The 19,255-nt window shown below is 56.2% G+C and overlaps 1 protein-coding gene across 4 annotated transcripts in view; it reads left to right on the forward strand.

The window, feature by feature from the left end:
• Positions 1-3: 3 nt before the first annotated feature.
• The window catches only part of RIMBP2 (RIMS binding protein 2), a 246,515-nt gene continuing 227,263 nt past the window's right edge, over positions 4-19,255 (forward strand). For 3 of the 4 annotated variants that reach the window (XM_070515836.1, XM_070515842.1, XM_070515841.1), the window contains exon 1: positions 265-571. The gene's annotated coding sequence lies outside the window, so the exon portion shown is untranslated. Of the gene's footprint in view, positions 141-264; positions 572-19,255 lie in introns of those variants that run through there. The other variant, XM_070515837.1, reaches the window with a different exon arrangement.

Here is a 19,255-nt window from a genome sequence, read left to right on the forward strand (position 1 = left end):
AGGCCGGCTTGCGGGAGGCCCCTGGCCACCAGCAGGGGGTCTCGCGCTGCGCTTCCACCTGCGGAAGATCGGCGACCCCAAGCGCTGCGTGGTTCGAATTGCTGTTTCGCCTCCATTTCTGTCCCAGCTTCTGACCACAGGTCCGTGAAAAAGACACTGGCAGGGAGGGGAAAGCCATCTTGGGGTGTGTGTGTGCGCGCACGCATGCATGTGTGTGCATGTGCGTGTGTGTGTTTAAACACTGACGTTTCACAGGCTCTGGGTACCGCCGCATGGCGGATGCTTGGCTCGCGCGCGCGCTCGCTCTCTCCACCTGCCTGCTGGCTGCCTGCAGAAAACTAATGAATCATTTCTGGCTGAATCCAAGCAGAGCCGACACACCAATGCCCTCGCCCTCTCTCCCTCCCTCCCTCTCTCGTTCTCCCTCTCTCTCACTTCCCCCTCCTCTCTCCCTCCTCCCGCTCCTCCCTCCTGACTCCCTGGCCCCCAGTTTGTAATCTGACACAGTAGACTGCAGTAGTCCCCGCGTGTGCCTCCCGCCCGCCCGCGTCCTGGCACTGCTGCTTCGAAGGTAGGCTGAGATTTATTTTTTCTTCTAAAAATAGCTTCTCGTGTCCCTCCACCTTTCCGCACTGAGCTGCCGCAGCGGGGATGGCGGGGCGATAGCCGGAAACTCTTTGCCCTGCCGAAGTTTATTTTCCAGCGCTGTGAGGATGCCCTTCAGCGTGGGGTCTAGGCAGCCGCGCTGGCGAGGGTGCCATGGATGCCCGTGCAGGAGAGCCGGGGGAGAGGGGGCGCTTCCAGACGACTCCTCCTCCTGATGTTGGATTTTGCTGCTTGGCCCCGATGGATCCCTTTCGAAAGGGCAAGGCCCCCGTTTTCTCTCTCAGTGTGGGGTTCCCTCAGCCCCTCCCACCCCCAATTTTGCAGAAAAGCCCCTCTGGGAAAGTTTGCCGTCATCCCAGGCAGTGCTCCTAACCCAGGAGGGCGATGTCCGTTGTTCCAGATCTAAGCCTCTCCAGGCTTCAGAGGTGGTCTTGGTGTGGTCAGGGCAGGTGTGGGGAAGGGGATGGGGGCCAGAAAATTAGAGAGTTGGTGTGTCATCCACAGCCCGGCTCCGATTCGAAATACACGGAGCGAGGAAGCTGCGCCGGAGAATTTGTCAATTCACGTCCTGTAGACTGACTTGAATAATTTGTTTGTCAAAACAGATGTTCCCGGCAGAATGTGTGTGCGCGTGTGCCTGTGTACACGCAGCAGGCCCTTCGCCCGGCAGAGTCCCCCCAGGAAGCCGTATTTTCACCTGCAAATGCAGTGTTTACAGGACGAGCTGCCCCGGGAAGTTGGGTTTGGGAGGGCCCGGGTCGGGGCGCGGGGCGGCCTGCTCTCCTGAAGCTGAGGCCTTTGTAGGAGCAGCTTTGCTCCTGTCCCCAGGGAGCTCACACTGGCTGTCCCCACCATCCGGCTGAGGGCTGGGTGGATGGGGCTCACCACTCAGTCCTGGGCCCAGGGGAGGCGGGGCCCTGGCGGCTCCTGCAGGGACTGGGGCAAGGGCTCCTCAGACTCTTCTGCCCGTCTGCCTCCTTGCAGGTCGCTAGGATGATGGGGTGAGCAAGGACGGGCCTTGGGGAAAGGAGGGTGCTGGGTTCCACTGGCATTTCCCTGCATCGTCTCCTTTCACTAGAGAGACGCCCCTCACTAAGGGACAGTGGTGGCACAGATGGGAGCAGGCCCGGGAAGGAGAGTGAGCTCGCTCTGGAAATGGAAGACGAGATGGAAGAGGGAAGCCATCCAGGCCGCAGCCTCTGTGTCTGGGGGCGTGGGGCACCCTCTCCCCCGGGTCTAGTTTCTGAACGGGGAGGGAACAAGGTCCTGAGGGCAGGGGAAGCACTTCTTGCTCACCTGTGTTTGGGGGAACAGTCTTGGGGGCCTCTGGGAAATATCCACCTTCCTGACCACAGACACCCGGCCCCTCTGCTTTCTGCTGGCCCTGCCGGAATCTCCTGGAATTTGCTTCTGTTCTGCCCCCCGCCCCCCCCCCCCCGGCCGCTGTGCCTGGCATTCAGGGTTTCATCTCCTGGAGTGTGGTGTGGGCTCCTGTCACATGAATTCGGAGCCTCCAGGCAGGGCAGTTGGGTACGATCCGGCAGGGGCTCCCCGTGGCGCTGTGGTGTGGGAGGAAGGCAGGTGGACAGCCCTGTCTGCACTGAGGGGTCACTGAGCTGTGCCCCAGGGTCTAGGGCTGAATGGCTGGCCATATGGCGCTGTACCCAGAACACGGAGCAAAGCATTTTGAGGATATTTTGGGGAAGTGGCTGGCAGCTGATGTTTACCACCCTCCCCATCTGAGAAGGTGACAAACTGGGTCAGAAAGGTTGGCATGGTCGGGGTCCTCAGGGGAAGATGTTTGAACCGTAGGGGCTGCCCCCAGCCCCATCCCAGCGAGAGGCATCTGTGTCGGCTCAGCCCAGAGCACGTCTGCAAAGATGCGGGGGCCCAGCCACATGCGAATGCCGGGCGTGGGCGTGGGCAGTTTACAAAGCTTCCCAGGTGAGCCGATGGGCAGGCGCGGCTGAGAACTCCCAGCGATTAAAAAAGGGCAGCAAACCAGTCCAGCCGATTCTCGGCACCGTGATTTCTAGTCTCCCTTACTTCGCTCCACGTGTCTTTGGCGCTGGGGACAGGACAACGTGTTTGCAAGGGGCACGCGGAGAGGAACAGGGCTGGGGGCTCTTTCCTGAGCTTCCTTCATTTCCCACTTCAAATCCTCTCCTTGTGTTTTTGGAAGGAGGGCTGGAGTTTTAATGGGAAGAGTGATTCTCAAATGTCCGTGAGCCTCCGAATCAGAGTCTCTGGGCAGGTCTGGGGGGCTGAGGGTTTGTTTCTCAGTTCCCAGGGGTGTGGATGCTGCTGGCCCCGGGACCCTACTTTGAGGACTGCTGGCCTAGAGCATGACCACAGATGTTTAAGCTTCCCTGGTGTTACCACCCACAAATGTGGGTTCCCTACCTGCCACACAAGAGGGGCAGATAAAAACTGGACGGCAGGCTTCTGGCACGGAAAGCGTTTTTATTTTGGGTGACATCAGCTGGGAGACAAGAGTGAGCCCTTAGATTTGTCTTGTTTCGCCTCGTCTCCCTGAAAGAGGGGAGGCCGTGAGGTTTGTGAGGAATGCGGCTGCTTGTAGAGAGCTGGGGGAGTCAGTGGCCTTGCTGCTCGGAGCTTCCCCACCAGCCTGCGTTCGGCCTTAGGAGGCTGTTTGCAGGGAGGAGGAGATGGTAAGGAACCCAGGTGTTTGTCCTCAGCTGTGTCTGTCTCCATGGAGGATGGTGGATTCTGGAGCCAGGGAGCGGGGGGGGGCAAGCAGGGAAAGAGTGCTGCGGTTTTAACCCCACATATACTGGGTTTAATGTAGGGGAACTGACGTCAGGGCCGGCACCACTGGGAGGCGTCCCCTCTTACTCTTTGGTTGGGTTACCCATGAGGTGTGACCACGACAGAGCACTTGCCTCTCAGGTGGGTCTAGACTCCCAGTGTCCACACGGCCCGGGTGCTGAGGAGTCTCCTCATGGCACCATCACCAGCGACGGCCCCGGGTGGGCGAGGACTTGACCGCCGAGCTTCCTCAGCCTTTCTCAAGTCTGCTGGAAGGTGGAGTCTGTGTGGTTCTGGGAGCCTGGTGAAGGACTGGACTGGCTGTATTGGTCTGTCACGGATGAACCCCAGTGGCTGACACCAACTTCTAGAAAATTCTGTTTGTCATTTCTCTGGTTCTTTTTGAATTAGATCATTATATTCCATGACCTGTGTTTCCCCAAGTTTGCTTTTTGCTTCTGCCCATTTGAAAAGCTGCCAGATCTTGTTATGTCGCCGTCCCAAAGCTCACCAGGACGTCACAGCAAGGAGCAACTGCCTGTCTTGTTCATGGTGGTGCCGCCTTGGGGCGAAGGGTTGAGTTAATCCCACTCCCCAGGCCCCGCCGTGTGTCCCTGCCGGTTCCCCACTTTTCCCCTCCTTCCCTCTCTCTCTCTTTCTGTCTCTTCCCTTTTACCTCCCACCCCTTACCTTCTCCATCACAGACGACCCCTCAGCGTGTTTGACGTGTGACCTTGAATCTGCGTCTGTGTGAAGCACGTTGTGCTGTGATGAGCATTGTGTTTGAGGAACCTGACGACCATCCTGCTCTAGACCTTGTCCTGTTTCCTGCCTCTCATGTGGCCCTGTCCTCTTATAGTCCCCCACTGTGGCCGTGGGCTTCCAGTGAGTTACTTCTCACTGCCACGCGATGCTCCGTCCTGCTCGTGGACCACGCTTGCTGGCCCATCCCCTGTGAGGGCACCAGGCTGGCTCCGAGGCCCCGCTGCACAAACCACGGTGTCACGGAAGTCTGTGCACCTGCCCCTCGTGGTCCTGGGGGACTCATTCTGGGCACATCTTGGAGGGGAATTGCTGGGTGGTGGGAGGCATGTCTGTGTCATTTGGGCGGGTTCTTCCAGCTGTACCAGCAGTGCAGAGGGGTTCCTCGCGCCCCACATTCTCACCAACACTTAGCGTTGTCCAGCTTTCTAACATTTGCAACAGATGGACCTGGTCCCTGCGGGTCTGTGGTCCTCCCATTCTCCCTGACGACGGTTGAGAGCTGACTTTAAAAGACACTACACTCCAGACGAGTACGTGGGAGGCGGTTGGAGATGCAGAGTCTCCAGGGACAGGGGTGGCGTCCCCCCGGGGCGGGCGAGAAGGTGGGGCCTCCAGGTGTATCGCCTCCTCTGTGTCATGGCCCTGAGGGAAATGGGTCCTTGCCTTTGAGAACCAGAGGTGGTTCTCAGGGCTGTCTGGGGGGCGTTTGCCAGCCTCACAGCCGCGGTCTCAACCTTGACTTCTGAAGCTACATCTTCAGTCCCTGAGAACCACTGAGGAGAAGTCGTTTCTCCGGCAGCTTTAAGGCTACACCCCATCACTGGACCGCCCGCCCATGTGCCTCCGTCTTTCCTTTGAAACGTCTGTGTTTGTCTTTGAGTGGGCCAATCCTCTTGCACCAGGGTTTGCAGGGTTCAAGTATGGACGTATTAAATGGATCCCTGAGAAGTCACACTGCGTTTAAACCCTTTGACGTTTCTTAACTTTCCACTGGACCAGGAGCCTCGTAAAATGGAGGAGGCTGGGGCTCCTCTGGACTTCTGAGAGGCTGGAAACCTCTTCTTGATGTCACCTACAAAGGGAGATGTCATGACTCCGGGGCCTTAGGGCTGCGCGGGAACAGAGGCGTGAGGCGGCAGACTGACGAGTGGGAGTGTGGGGCTGGTGGGGAAGCGGAGAGAGCAGGGCGGCCTGGAGACGTCCATCAGAAGTTGTCTTATTTGCCAACGTTATTACTGTCTGGTTTTCCACACACGCAAGCAAGCTTGGTACATAGTAGGCGCTCAATAAATAGTATTATTTTGAAAGAACAAAGGAGGGAAATGCTGGGAGCTCCAGGCTGTGCCAGAGGGGTTGGCGCCCTCCCACTGGTCTCGTTGCTGGTCTGCATTGTTTCTCATCATATTCATCACAATATACACAATTATTTGTTCTGTGACAGTCCTCTCCGCTAGAATTAAGCTCCTAGAAGGCAGCGATTGCCACTTATTTATCTCTGTACGCCCAGCAATGAAGGCAGTGCATTCACTTATTCATTCACCAAACATTGGAGCACCTACTAAATACTAAGTCACATTTTATGCACTGGGCATAGAGCATCGAACAAGATTGCGGAGGTTCCTGCTGTTGTGGTGATGACATTGCGTGTGTGTGTGCATGTGTGTGTGTTAGACAACAAGCAAGTGAATGACATAAACGAGATGAGCAGACTGAAGTCGTGCCGTGCAGAGGATTACAACAGTCTGATGTGAGACAACTTGGCGGGGTGATCCTGGAAGGCCTCAGGGAAGAGGTGACGCTTCAGCTGAGCCATTAATGATGAGAAGGCCGCAGCTGTGCAGACACTGGTTCACAGACCCTGAGGTCTGAAGGCAGGAAGGGTGCGAGTCGCTCTCTGGCTTCAGCTCTTGTAGACAGGTGTGCAGACAGGGTTGATGGGGTGTGTTTGCCGCAGGTGGGATGACAGGGGCCGAGGTGCCCAAGCCTTCCCCCGTGGGCCCTCAGCGTTGGCTGTGAGCTCCCAGGAGCTTCTGGAAACCAGCGAGTGGGTACAGTTTGTCAGCTCCATCTGCCCCTCCACCCCCACCCAAGCCCCACACTTCCACAAAAAGAGCCTGCTGGCCCTGCCCGGGGAACACAGGCCTCCTGCACGGGCCTGGTTGGTGCCGCCTCCCCGAGCAGATCTGGCGGAGGGACTTTGACAAGATTCCCTCTGATGAGATCTGCTCGGTGCCAGCAACCAGCAAGGATGCTGTGATGACAATATTTAGAATTGGCTGCTGCAGTTGGTTCAACAGAGTTGGTATCTGTCAGGGTGTTATTAGCGGGTGTTATTAGCGGTTGTTATTGCCTTATTGTTTCTAAGGCTGAGAAACACTCCCCATCGTGGTGCTACATTGTTACCTCAGATGGGGAGACGAGGAAAGTATGGCAACAGGTTGTTTGTTTGTTTGTTAGTTTCTGATATCCTCCACCCCCAAGAAGGGAGCCCTGAGTGTTAGGGAATAATGCTCAGGCTGTTTGCTCCAGGTCCTTACAGAGCTCAGTGCTCGGGGGCCACAGTCCTGAGCCGGGTGTCTGCCTAGGTGGCTGGGACCTCCTTGGGGGCGGGAACGACAGGCGAGCCTGGAGCAGGGCATCCGCTTCCACTGTGGCCTGGGGCCTGGGCAGGATGAGAGGGGTCCTCTGTGGACCTCAGAGCCGCACAGACGGTCCCCACCGCAGCTCACAGCCTGGCTCCTGCATCTTGAACTCGACTTTTTCCTGGGAAAGATTCGCCCTGAGCTAACTTCTGTTGCCAATCTTCCTCTCTCTCTTTTTTTCTCCCTCCCCAAAGCCCCAGTACATAGTTGCACATTCTAGTTGTAGGTCTTTCTGGTTCTTTTGTGTGAGTGGCCACCACAGCATGGCTACTGACAGACCAGTGGTGTTCCACACCCGGGAACCGAACCCAGGCTGCCAAAGCAGAGTGCACGGCACTTTAACCACTAGGCCATCAGGGCTGGCTTGAACCTGTGTTTTTTTTTAATGACAAATTTTGATTTTTATTATGAAAGTTCATTGTGGGAAAGTTAGAAAGTATCAAACAAGCATGAAGAAGAAAATATGCATTACTCATTGACAACCATTGTTAATATTGGCATGTTTTCTCAGATTTTTTTCCATGGGGATTTTTATATAGTTAACTATTTTGAATTGTATGTTAAAAAAAAATTACGTGATAACATTAGCATTTTTCCAGGGCATGAAAAACTCTGGGAAAGCAGACTTTGGAGTGGCTGCATCATGCTCCAACAAGGCTGCCCCCAGTTTATTTATCCTACCTGACCATTTAGGCTGCTTGAGTTTTCTCCCATCATTACATGTCATGAACCACCACCACGTCCAGGCTGCGTTTTTCTGGGTAACACATGGGTTGGCTGTCTGGAGGGTGTGAGGTGGGGTTTGCAGCAGAGTTCCCTTGGCACAGAGCACGGAAGGGTGTGAGCCTGGCTGTGGAGTTAGATGAGGAGACAGCAACGGCAGACCTACGTGTCTTCTGGAATTCTCTGAGCATTGGAGTAGTGCCACGGTCCACCCACACAGCCCCGCTGGAGAAGTGGGGGTCGCTGTGGGCTTCTCCTGGCTCCCCACCATCCAAACGGTCACCGGAATCAGTTGAACCTGCTTGAATTTGTTCACGGCCGAGTCTCCAGTGCCCAGCAAGTGGCTGACACGCAGGCAGTCAGTCATGATGGGTGAAGGGGCCTGGTGGATGTGACATGCCCAGGACGGGCAGGGTGCATTTGTCGTCCTGGGTGTGGTCCCTTCTCTCCAGTTCTGGACCACTTTTTAGGCTGTGAATTAAATGAGGGGAACTTTGTCAGCAGCTCTTTTAGCCAAGAGTGCAGTGACCCAATCTGCTGAGGGCTGGGCATCACTGTGTGCTTTTGCTTTTTTCTGCACAGCCCTGAGCCTCTGTGAATGGGCCTTGCTGCTCGTTTAGGCTGTTTTCCAGACGAGGCGACCATCTAAGAGAGATGAAGTGACTCTTCCAAGATCACGTGGCGCCGGGGGGGATGGGTTTCAAGGCTGGGTCTGCCTAGCTTGGAGGCTGGCACGTGACCATCACCGTCCCAGTCCCAGCGCGGCACACGGACGAGGAGGTGCACTCGATAGGTGGAGGGAGAGCGAGCAGGCCAGCGTGAGCAGCGAGGAGGGCGTGGTGGCGGGGCTGGTGGAAAGGAAGCAGGGCCAGGTGGAGCAGTAGCCAATGGAAGGACCCTGAATTTGTTCTCAGTGAGAATAAAAGCCATCAGAAGGTCCCAGGGGAGAGGCAGAATGTGACTGTGTTGAATGGCTGCTGCTGGAGAACAGGCCGCAGAGAGAGACAGATGCAGGAGGTCGGGAGGGGCCGACGCAGCAGCCAGGGACGGGACAGCGGGGTCCCAGCTCAGGCCAAGCAGGTAGCAGGGCCACAGTGAGAAGAGGTCTGACCCAGGACTTGAAAGGAAGTACAAGGAACACATCGGTGGGAAGAAATCTTGGGGACAGCCAGGTGACATCTGGGAAGGAGAAATGCTAGCTGAGCGGGGAGGGGAAGGAAGGAAGAGACCACGTACAACTCTACGTGTCTCTGTTTTCAGCAAAGTCCTTGGATCTTTCAAAACATGCTGATGCCTGTGGATGAACAAAATGTAGTGTATCCCCAGGTCGGCATGCTACTCAGCCGTGGAAAGGAGTGAAGTTCTGATTCGTCCTACAACTGGGATGAACCTTGAGAACATGACGCTCAGTGAAAGAAGCCAGTCACAAAGGACCACGTGTTGCATGATTCCATTTCTGCAGTGTCTAGAACAGGCCAATCCACAGAGATGGGAGGCGGGTCACTGGTGGCCCAGGGCTGAGGGAATTGGGGGGATTGGGCCATGATAGCTGCAGGGCACGGGGTTTCTTTTTGCGGTGATGAAATGTTCTAAAATTGACTGTGTGACTGTTGCTTGTACCTGGGAATACGCGAGAAACCACTGAACTGCACACTGGAGATGGACGTACGGATGAGGGTGAATTCTGTGTCAGCAGATCTGTTTTAGAAATACTGACGCTGTGCTCCATCCCAGGGCGCTGGCTCTGGAGCCTCGAGTGGGCCCAGAACACAGTGCTTTTCGGAAGCTCCTGGGGAGTGTGGCGGCGTCCGGCTCCAGGAGCTCTTCTCCGTCCTAGCTCTCTGTGCAGCGCGTCCCCACCTGTAGGAGACCTGTCTTCCTCTCTCCTGGAGGGTGGGCTGGGCTCTCTCTGTCCCTTCCTCTGGGTAGTCGGGTAGTTGCTCTGCGCTGGGTGCAGGAATCCTTCAGTGTGGGCCCCTCCTCCGGCCCACGCTCCACCCAGGCCGGCCACCCCGGAAGGGTGGGGACAGCGGGCACAGGGCCCGGAGAGGGGGACAAGGCGAGTGCTTCCTCTTGGGTGGCATGTCACCCCCCAGGTCTGCGCCCCCTGTCCGGCTGCCTTGTCTGTAACTCCTCTGGTTTTAGCTCCTTGCTTTTCTCAAGAGCAGAAGAGTTCATCTCGTCGCTGGAGGATGAATTCAGTTACTTGGTGTTTTCTCCATCATTTCAGGATCTCACGCAGTTAATTTCTATTCTGTGGGGGTGGAGTGTGCAGCGGGGCACTGAGGCAGAGCCGAGCAGAGTCAGAGCTGGCCCTCCCCCTCCCCTGTGGCGGGAGGTACCCGGCAAAGGTCTCCATTCATGTGTCTGGGTCCTGCCATTGGTGTTTTCTGAATAATTCCCTTATCGGTTAGTAATAATCTGTTATCGATTAGTCATCCCATTGATGATCAGTCTGTCTGGAGTCCAGTGGTGACAGCAGGCTGACAGTAGCTCACGTTCACTGAACCCACCCTGCGCCCCGGGCCCTGTTCTGGTTCGTCACATCACTGACTGTGTGGACTTGTCACAACGACCCCACAAGGCGGGTGCGTCTTGCAGGTGGCAGCCTGAGACTGGGGAGGTGAGGTCACTTGCCCAATGAGTGGTGTAGCCAAGACTAACAGGGTGCTCTGGGCAGAGCACGTGCCCCTAACCACCACACCACACTGCCACCGAGGAGCACGCTGAGCCGTCCCTGCACTTTCTTCTCTCCCTGTGGCCCCTGGGAGAGAGTGAGTTCCATGAGCAGGTCTGTCTGAAATGGCCTTTGGTGGGTGGCACTGTCCATAGTTAGAGGGCAGAGTCTTGGCCACACAGGCTGGTTCTGACCTTGGCTCTGTGATTCCCTAGCTGTGTGACCACAAGTGCGTTTCTTAACCTCTCTGTGCCTCGATTTTCTCATCTATAAAATGGGAGAACAATGCTATTGCCTCCTCCTCACAGGGCTGTTGTTGAATGAGCTGCTATAGGAAAGTCTCTCAGGACAGGGGAAGTGCTCAGTAAACATTGGCTGTGGCCATCACTCCTTCTGATGGGGAGGCTGCTGAGGGGACGTCGTGACGATTAAATGGATCAGACGTGTGAGACATTTAGAACAGGGCCTGGCACACAGTGAGGGCTCGATGAACGCAAGCTGTTGCAATGATGGCTGTTATTCTTGGACTCAAACAGACTGGTCATCTGGGCGATAATGGAGTTAGCAGGATGGTGTCCATGGTCCCAGAGTGGCAGAACCCCTCTGAGGTGAGCGGGGACCCCCACACTCCCGGCGCCTGGCGGGCGTTCCCTGTGAGCTCAGCTGGCTGAGGGTGGAGGCCCCCGGCACGCCCCCGTCACCAGTGCCCTCGTGCAGACAGTGGTCAGATGTGCCTCCTCCCTGCTCTGGGTGACACGAATGTTCCAGCAGCCGTGGTGCACCTGCTGACAGGCCGTCTGCAGAAGTGGCCTCTCGGAGATGTGGCCTGGCTCACGAGTGGCTTCCCCCTCCATGCGAGCTGCCCTGGCCTGGGCAGGGGCTCCGATAAGGCTGGCTCCGGCTTAGTGGGGTCGGAAGCAGGCTTCGGGTGCAGGCGGCCAGGCTGACTCAGCTGAGCCCTGCGGACTTGCACTTCCATCCCCTGGGCAGTGCAGCCTGGATGCTTTCTAGACGTTTCTGCAGTTTATTTACTTTTCCTCTCCTATGCGCGGAACTGCCTGAAGAGTGTGTGGAGAGACGGCCGGCGTGGGAGGGAGAGGCTTTGGCTCATGGTGACCGTAGGCATAGGTATCCGTCTGTGTGTCCCTCCACTGGTCCATGAGCTCCGAGGGACGGGCCTTGGCCTCCCTGAGTCTCAGCTCGGCTACACGGCCTCCTTGGGATGCGCGGGTGGGAGACAGGACACTGCGGCAGGCCGGGTGACCAAGGCCCCGCAGCTCTTCCTTCCTGCCCTCCCTGCCCGCAGGCAGCCGGTCCCAGGCTCACGCTCGACACAGGGGCGCGCGCAGCACAGGCGGCGGGCGCTCCATCAGCCAGGGGCGCATCGGAGGCCCTGCTGCTCAGGGGGCCTGGCCGGGGGCTGGCTGTTCCAGCGACAGCTGCGTGCCCTTCCTTCCACCCCCCGAGGATGGCTAGCTGCCTCACAGTCCTGGAAACCACAAATGAGGGAGACGTAACTCCTTCCTCCCGAGAAGTAAAAACGCCCTGGAGGGCACAGGGTTCTGGGCTTGGTTTTGTGGTCCCTGCCCTGGGTCTCCAGGCAGGTCCCCTCGCCTGTCTCGGTTCGGGCTCCAGCCTCGAGAGTGGGGGTGTAGCGTGCCGTCAGTGTCTCCCATGCTCGGTGGCCGCCGTCCTCTCCCTGCCGAGCGGGTCCACGGGAGTCAGGAGGGCAGTGGCTGCGCGCCTTTCTCCTTCATCCTGAGCTGCTGGACCACTTTGTCCCTTTCCCTCTGGGATGTCAGCCTCGTAATTCCTTTCTGTTCTGGTTGTTGAAGCCCATGCTGTTTCGGACTTAATATCTGTGTTCAGCGGGCTCGTTTGCCGTTTTAAAGACTCTTATGTAGGCTAGAAATAAACAAAGAAAACTTTATGTGATTACGATCGACGTGGTCTTTGTATCGTCTTAGATGAAGTAAGCCTTGAAAGGGTAGAGTGAAGGTACCAGAAGCGGAGCTGTATCCTGCCTGAGGGGCCCTAGGCCTGAGGCCGCCCCTCCTGATGACAGGCCAGATTGATGCGTGGGGGGCAGGAAGGTGTAGAGACAGCCCCCGCCTGCCCAAGCTGGGCCCCTGGAGGGACTCCTGGAAGAGAATGGGGGAGAAAGTCATTTTCCACCCTCTGGATTAATGCTCTTTAATGCCACCCCTGAGTAATCATAACGATAACAACTGTTAACACTGTAGCAGCTGGCCCCAGCGTCCCTCGCTCACTGTCCCCAGCAGTGCTGTCCACCCTGGGCAGGACTAGCTCACTCAATCCTCAGAGTCCCCGTGAGGCAGGGGCAGAGGGCTGAATGTGGCCACGGAAAGGTGTGTCCTGATCCCCGGAGCTGTGACTCTCACCGCATCTGGCTGAGATGGGATGCAGCTCAGGGTCCTGAGAGGAGGCCTGTCCTGGGGCATCTGGGCCCCAAGTGACGTCACACGTAAACAGAGGGAGGCGGAGGGAGCTCGGAGGTAGAGATTGACAGAGGAGGAGGCCACGTGGTGGAGGCTGGAGGGGTGCGGCCGCAAGCCAGGGAACCCTGGAGGCGCTGGAAGCTGGAAGGAGCAGGAAGCATCCTCTCCTTGGGCGCCCGAGACCTTGGTTTCAGACTTCCAGCCTCCGGATCTGCGAGCAAGTGAATTTGTGTTGTTTTCAGCCGCCTGGTTTGCTGTAATTTCTTACAGCAGCCACAGGAAGCTCATACAGTAGGTATTACTATTATCACTGTTGTGTAGACAAAGGCACAGAGAAGCATAGAGGCACAGAGAGGTGACGTAACTAGCCTGAGATCACACACCCAGAAAGCAGCAAAACTGGGCTTTGAGCCAGGTGTTTGAACCCCAGAGTTTGGGCATCTTAAGCTTGGTCCAGGCTGCACATCTGGGAGGGTCTTGGGACCGCATTGGGCACTTAGGAGCCCAGTGGTCTGGGAGCCAATGGACGGCGGGAGGCAGCTGGGTGGATCCATAGAATCTCCCGGAACCTCTTTAGAAGCGTGTCAGAAAGTGGAAAGCACCACATGACAGGAGATTACTTCTGGGTTTAAAAACAGCCATTTGGGGCACATTTGTTTACTTTTGGAACAAGAGGCCAGGAGCTCAGCCTTTCTGGAAGAGCATGTGGGCAGGGGCCTGGCAGTGACCAGGAGCCTTCAGAGGCTTCCTCTAGGCAAGAGAAGCTGTGTCCCCTGGCCGCCTGCCTGTCCACGCCCTGAGCCCCTGCCTGGCTGCTCATCCTCCTTCCAGCTCCTCTGCGGCCCCCTCCCGTCCCGGTGCCTGGGGAGAATCAGCGTGGCCCTGAGGCTTGTCCTCCACCCACGTTCCAGAGGGAACCCAGCCTTTAAAGTGCAGCTCCATCAGGAGGCAGCTCCAGTCGGGGCGTTTTGGGCACGGAAAGGGAGATAGGGAAGAGGGACTTTGCTGAGCTTCCTTGAAATGCCACGAAGGAGGAGTGTGTCCTTCACCAGCACGTCGCAGAGGGAGCCCCTTCCTGCATGGCCGTGGCCCCAGGCCTCAGCCCGTGCTGAGGAGCGGCCTGCAGGCTGGGCTGTGACTTCCCTCGGTGCTTCTAGCTCCCTCTCCCCCTCTGTCTGTCTCTGTCTCTGCCTCTCTGTCTGTCTGTCTCTGCATTGCCTAGGCTGTTCAATCACGGGCTACTGTTTTATTTTTCTTTTGTCTCCTTTAGGAATCTCCATTAAAACACACACACACGAGACTCAGAATACTCCAGACATTACAGTGGTTGAATATTATTCAAAATGTGGGAAAACAACATGAGCCCAGAGCAGGTGGCCGCCGGCGGCTCGTCTGCTCGTGTGCAGAGTGCTGGTCAGGGTCAGGAGGGGCAGCGGGTCACGTGGGGACTAAAGCCCCTCGGCTCCCGATTACCAGGATCTGACCCAGGGTGCCCGAAGCCAGGCGGGCACCACCCAGCTGGGGGCCTCACAGACGGGGCCGCCGCCCCCAGCCTCAGGGACCGAGGTGGCGGTGGCTGGGGGAGAGGATGCCGATGGCACAGGGTGACTTTTTTTTAATGGTGACTATAAGAGGCAGACGAAACAGGGGCATAAATGGTGAGCGTTGTGCTCCTGGTTAACGGGCCGCCTGCTGGGGCTGAGGCAGACACTCCGGCACCTGCAGCAACGATCTTAGGCTCCAAGGCCAGTGATCCAGCCTGTGCCCACTGTGGTGACCCAGTGACCTGCACGCATTAGCGGGAAGATCCTGTTGTGATGACCTTCTCCGGGCATCTGAAGAGCGGCAGCCCTTCACTGAAATGAGTAAATTGCTGGGAGTTGCCGTCTCCTGGTCTGGGCCCAGGGAGAAAGGCGGAGACGGGCATGGTGACGATGATGCTCGCGCCACTCTGTGCAGGTCCTGCTCCCAGCACTCGGATTCCTTGTTTTATTGAGTTTCCACATGGCCCTGTTATTAACTCTGGTTTTATGGATGAGCAAATAGAGGCACCAAGAAATTATGTAACTTGTTTGTAACTAGTGGGGACCAAGAGTCTAACCTGATTCCAGAGCCTTCTCTCTTAACCAAGATGCAGGGGCTCTTACTGGAAGAAATTAATAGCTGAAAAGAAATTCTGTGACTCTCAATAGGGAAAGGAAGGGCATACAGACATTCTGTTTCTCTCTCTCTCACACGCTCTCTCCCTCACACACACGCACACGCCACTCCTGCCTTGATTCTCCTCCAACGCCTTGATCATACGTGTGGTTGTTTCATCACTGGTTCTGGTGGCGGCAGTTTTGGAATTTACCCAAAATCACTGCAAAAGGCCTAGCTATAGATTCGATGTTTCTCCCCATTATAAAGAAAATAGTGAACAATGTCATTCTTTTCTTATGAAGAGCAATTGTTCTGTGAACTGGGACCATAGAAATGTCCACTCCTGGGTTATTGGCTGAAATCCGTGGACCAGGAGCAGCGCCATCACGGGCATGTCGTCGAGGCTGTTATTTTTTGTGCAGTCCTCCTTCCCAGAGCTCCCGACCCCGTGGGAGTCCTGGGTGAGGGTCGCCTGGGCGTCCAGCAGGCTGAGGGCTGAGTGCAGCAGAAAGTGCCCCTAGTTGGGAAAAGGGATGTGGCGGGGGAGGGGGCGTATCCCGGCTTTTTGGTTTTAAGGTCACATAGTCAGTTGTAACCTGTTTTGCCCACTGAGCTCAAGGATCCATTATTGAGAGACATCCTTATTTGGCCCAAACATCTTGAAGAAAAACAAACGACTTCTGCAGCTGCCCATCGAGTATGAACGACTTTGGTCCTGTTGCTTGAAGGGGCAAGAAGTGGCAGCAAAATGCCACCAGCAGAGGCTGACACCTGTTCTCCCTTCAGAAACCGCGGGCCTGTGATGACCATGCTCACTGAGCCAAGCCTGAGTGCCTGGGACGGCGCTCGAGGCCCCGGGTCCTGACGCCAGCCCGAGGGTGCAGTCTCCCCTCGCCTGCTCCCCTGGCTGTGCTCTACCTGATGTGTGCTGTGCGTGCAGATCAGCTGTTGTCCTGCTTCTCTGTTCTTTGGAGCCCCTGTTTCTTCAGGGGTTGTGTTATGGGCTGAGTTGTGTCCCCCCCAAATTCATACGTGTCATACACTTCAGAATGTGACCGTGGCTGGAGAAAGAAGTAATTAAGGTTAAACGAGGTCATTAGGGTTAAATTAGGGTGGGTTCTAATCCAGTGTGACTGGTGTCCTCATCAGAGCAGACTTGGGCACAAAGAGACCCCAGGATGTGCTCACAGAAGGAAGACCGCATGAGGACCAGCCAGGAGGCGGCCGTCTGCGAGCCGAGGAGAGAGGACTCGGGTGACCCAGCCCTGCTCACCCCTTGATCTTGGACCCCAGCCTCGAGAACCGTGGGGAAATACGTTTCTGTTGTTTGAGCGCACCATCCGTGGTGCTTTGTCGCAGCTGCCCGAGCCGTCCGGTACAGGTTCACCGCAAACGTGAGCAGCTGACGTGTGACGCGGGTGGGCCTCAGACGCAGGCGCTACGCTGCTTCTCTTCCTTGAAGCGCGGCACCCGCCTGGGCGTTCTGGAGTTTAGAAACACTCCACGGGCATCCCCACGTGGCCAACCTGAAGACTGGACCGATGTGGTGGGGGGCACAGAGCCTGGGGATGCCTGGCCTGTGCCTCCCTTCCTCCTGGAGTGGCCGTCCACCCCTTCCTACCCCGCTGGCCAAGCTCAGAGCTGCTCCTTCCACAAGGCTGTGCCTCAGCCTCCAACTGCGATGGTTTCCCCGCCCGTCTGTGAAACCCCATAGAAACGTGTCTGTGTTCTAGCGCTGTCTGATGGTCACTGTGTCCTGACGATCTGTGTACTCCCCCTGTCTGCCCCAGAAAGCCATTTCCTGCAGGCAGGGTCGTGTCTCGTGTGCCACGCCCACCATGCTTGGCACAGTTTCTGGTACACAGTAGGCGCTCACAAGGTCTTCTGGGCGATAGGACATTTGGTGTTTGTTCAGGGTTTGGATTGGTTTCCCAGGGCTGCCAGAATTTACTGCAAACTTCGTGGCTAAGAATAACAGAAACGTATTCTCTCACAGTTCTGGAGGAGAGATGTCAGAGATCGAGGTGTTGGCAGGGCCACACTCCCTCTGAAGGCTCCAGGGGAGGGCCCTCCCTCGTCTCGCATAGCCTCCGGTGGCTCCAGGTGTCCCTCATCTTGTGAAGCATCACTCCAGTCTCCGCCTTCTCCAACACATGCCCTCTGCTCCGTGTCTCCGTCTTTCTCCTGTAAGGACACTCTCATCGGATTTAATCCAGTAGGAGCCCATCGCAATTTTTACCTTAATTATGTCTGCAAAGACCCTATTTTCAGATAAGGTCACAGTCTGAGGTTCTGAGTGGACGTGAATTTTAGGGGGACATTGTTCAATCTGCTGCTGTGGTCATCCACCTGGGAGATCCTTTGGGGGTGCAAGCTGTGTGTGAGGGCTCCTTCCGCTCGGGTGACATCTGCAGGAATGGTGAAGGGAGAGCAGAGCAGTGCTGATGAAGGCCTGGGGTTTCATGAGTCTTTGTGGATGTGGCCAACCTGGTCTGAGACCGAGAGAATAGGCCGCACGGACTAGAAGATTCTTGCGTGTTTTCTGACCAGGGACAGTTCAGGCAGCGTTTTTCCTTAAAATGGTTGGGTGGTTGGGGGTCCCCAGGTCTCTCAGAGGTCGAAAATTGGCATCTGCAGGCCTAGTGGCACCACACACACGTTTTGTTTGGCCCACATAGAGTTAAGAAAAAAATTGTTAAAATTGGTTGCCAACGTTTAAAAATTGGGATTTTTTAAAATATAAAATTTACAAAATTGCACTGGACTTTGGTGTCTTCTGAGCAATATTCAGCGGGCAGAATCACGACTCTCCCTCCTGGAGGGAAGCAGCCCTGGCAAAGAGCCAAGGAGAGAGGGCGGAAGGCCAGCATGTTCGGGATGGGGGTGGGGACGGACGACCTGGTCACTGGGGACGTGAAATAAGGCATTTGAATTAGTATGGAGATGGTCCTGCTGCTGTTTCAAGGCCCCGGAGAAATGGCCTCAGCAGTTAGAGTCATGTGCTCTTGGGTGAGTGATGGTCCTGGTAGGCTGTCCAGGTCTGATGGGGGCTCCACAGGGTCCTTCTGCCTTCTTGCTCTGCTCTCAACTGATCCAAATGGTCCATCACCACAGCCTCCTCCCAGATGACAGGAATGGAGTCCGGGGAGGGAGACGGTATACACCTTCCTTACAGGCCCCACTCACAAGTGGTGGCATTTCTTTTACGTCTCCTAGGGTGGGATGTAGTGACATGGCCGCACTTAGCTGCAAGGGAGGCTGGGAAAGGTTGTCATTACCTGGGCAGCTGTATGTCCAGCTACAAAATTCTGTTAACTTGCATGAAGGGGAGAAAGGATGCTGGGACAACTAGCAGTCTCTGCCACGGTGCTGGACTTGGCTTTTGGAGTTAGTTTTGGGGATGATGGAGTCTGTCTTCTCTTTGAGTGACCACTATGGTGGTGGAATATGAGGACATCAGCATCACTAAAAGTTAGAAGTAGAGGATGCTTGTGTGTCCTTTCTTGGGCCCTGAAGGCGGTATCATGCTTCCACTGTCTGTCCCCCATGTTTGCAGCTGAACTCTGGCATCGGTGAAACCGAGGTCATTAGGACAGGAGGATCCTGCTGAGCTCCAGGTGGCTCTGTCAGTCTCCTCCCCTCCCTGGTGGCCACACCTGGCCTTCTTCCCCCATTTGTATCTCCCGTCTGGCTCCTCTGTCTATTTTAGCTCAAGATTTTATTTACAGTAGAGCTAGTGTGGGGTCCAAGTGTGTGAGGGCCTTTACTAAAGCACCACGTCCTGCTGTGGACATTACCAGAAGCTTCTTAACGTAGCAGTCAGGAGGGAGCTGCAGAGCGTGGGGATGGAAAGAGGGTTTCCTATCACACGAGGAAGAGAGGGGAGCAGGGAAGCGTCCTGGCCCCCTTGAACTCAGGAAGGGAAACGGATTCTCATTTAAAAACAAAAGCAGGCATCTCCCCAGTGGAGTATGTATGGAGAAGCCCAGACAGCAGAATGGGGTGGAGACTGTGTCATCCAGGAGCTTAGCGCCCCGAAGGAGGAGCCGGTGGAGAGGGCCCTCAGAGAGGAGCTGGGCTGGGCAGGGGGCTTTGGATTTTTTGGTTTAAATTGAAACTCTGGTTAGAAATCTATAGAACCATCACAAGCTCTTTCAGTAATTTTTAGTTCAGAAAACTCTCCTGGTTGAAGGCTTTTTAATAAATAGAAGCGACAAAGGCACGAGTCTGGAAAGGGTCTCGTGATGGCTCCTTACTTGCTCCTCTGCCCTGGGGGCTCAGCACATGACGCGTTTCCTTGCATCTGAGACTGCTTTCTCCCAGTCCTTCTCTTGGGGAGCCGAGGGCGCGCTGGCCCAGGGACTCGGAACTTTGCGAACCCGCTTCCCTTCTTCCTGTGTGGATGCAGCCCGGACTCGGACCAGACGCTCAGGGGCCATTCAGCCAGGCCTCGCAGTACGAAGGCCCTCAGT

Source organism: Equus asinus, chromosome 8, assembly GCF_041296235.1.
Source record: "Equus asinus isolate D_3611 breed Donkey chromosome 8, EquAss-T2T_v2, whole genome shotgun sequence".
NCBI lineage: Eukaryota > Metazoa > Chordata > Mammalia > Perissodactyla > Equidae > Equus > Equus asinus.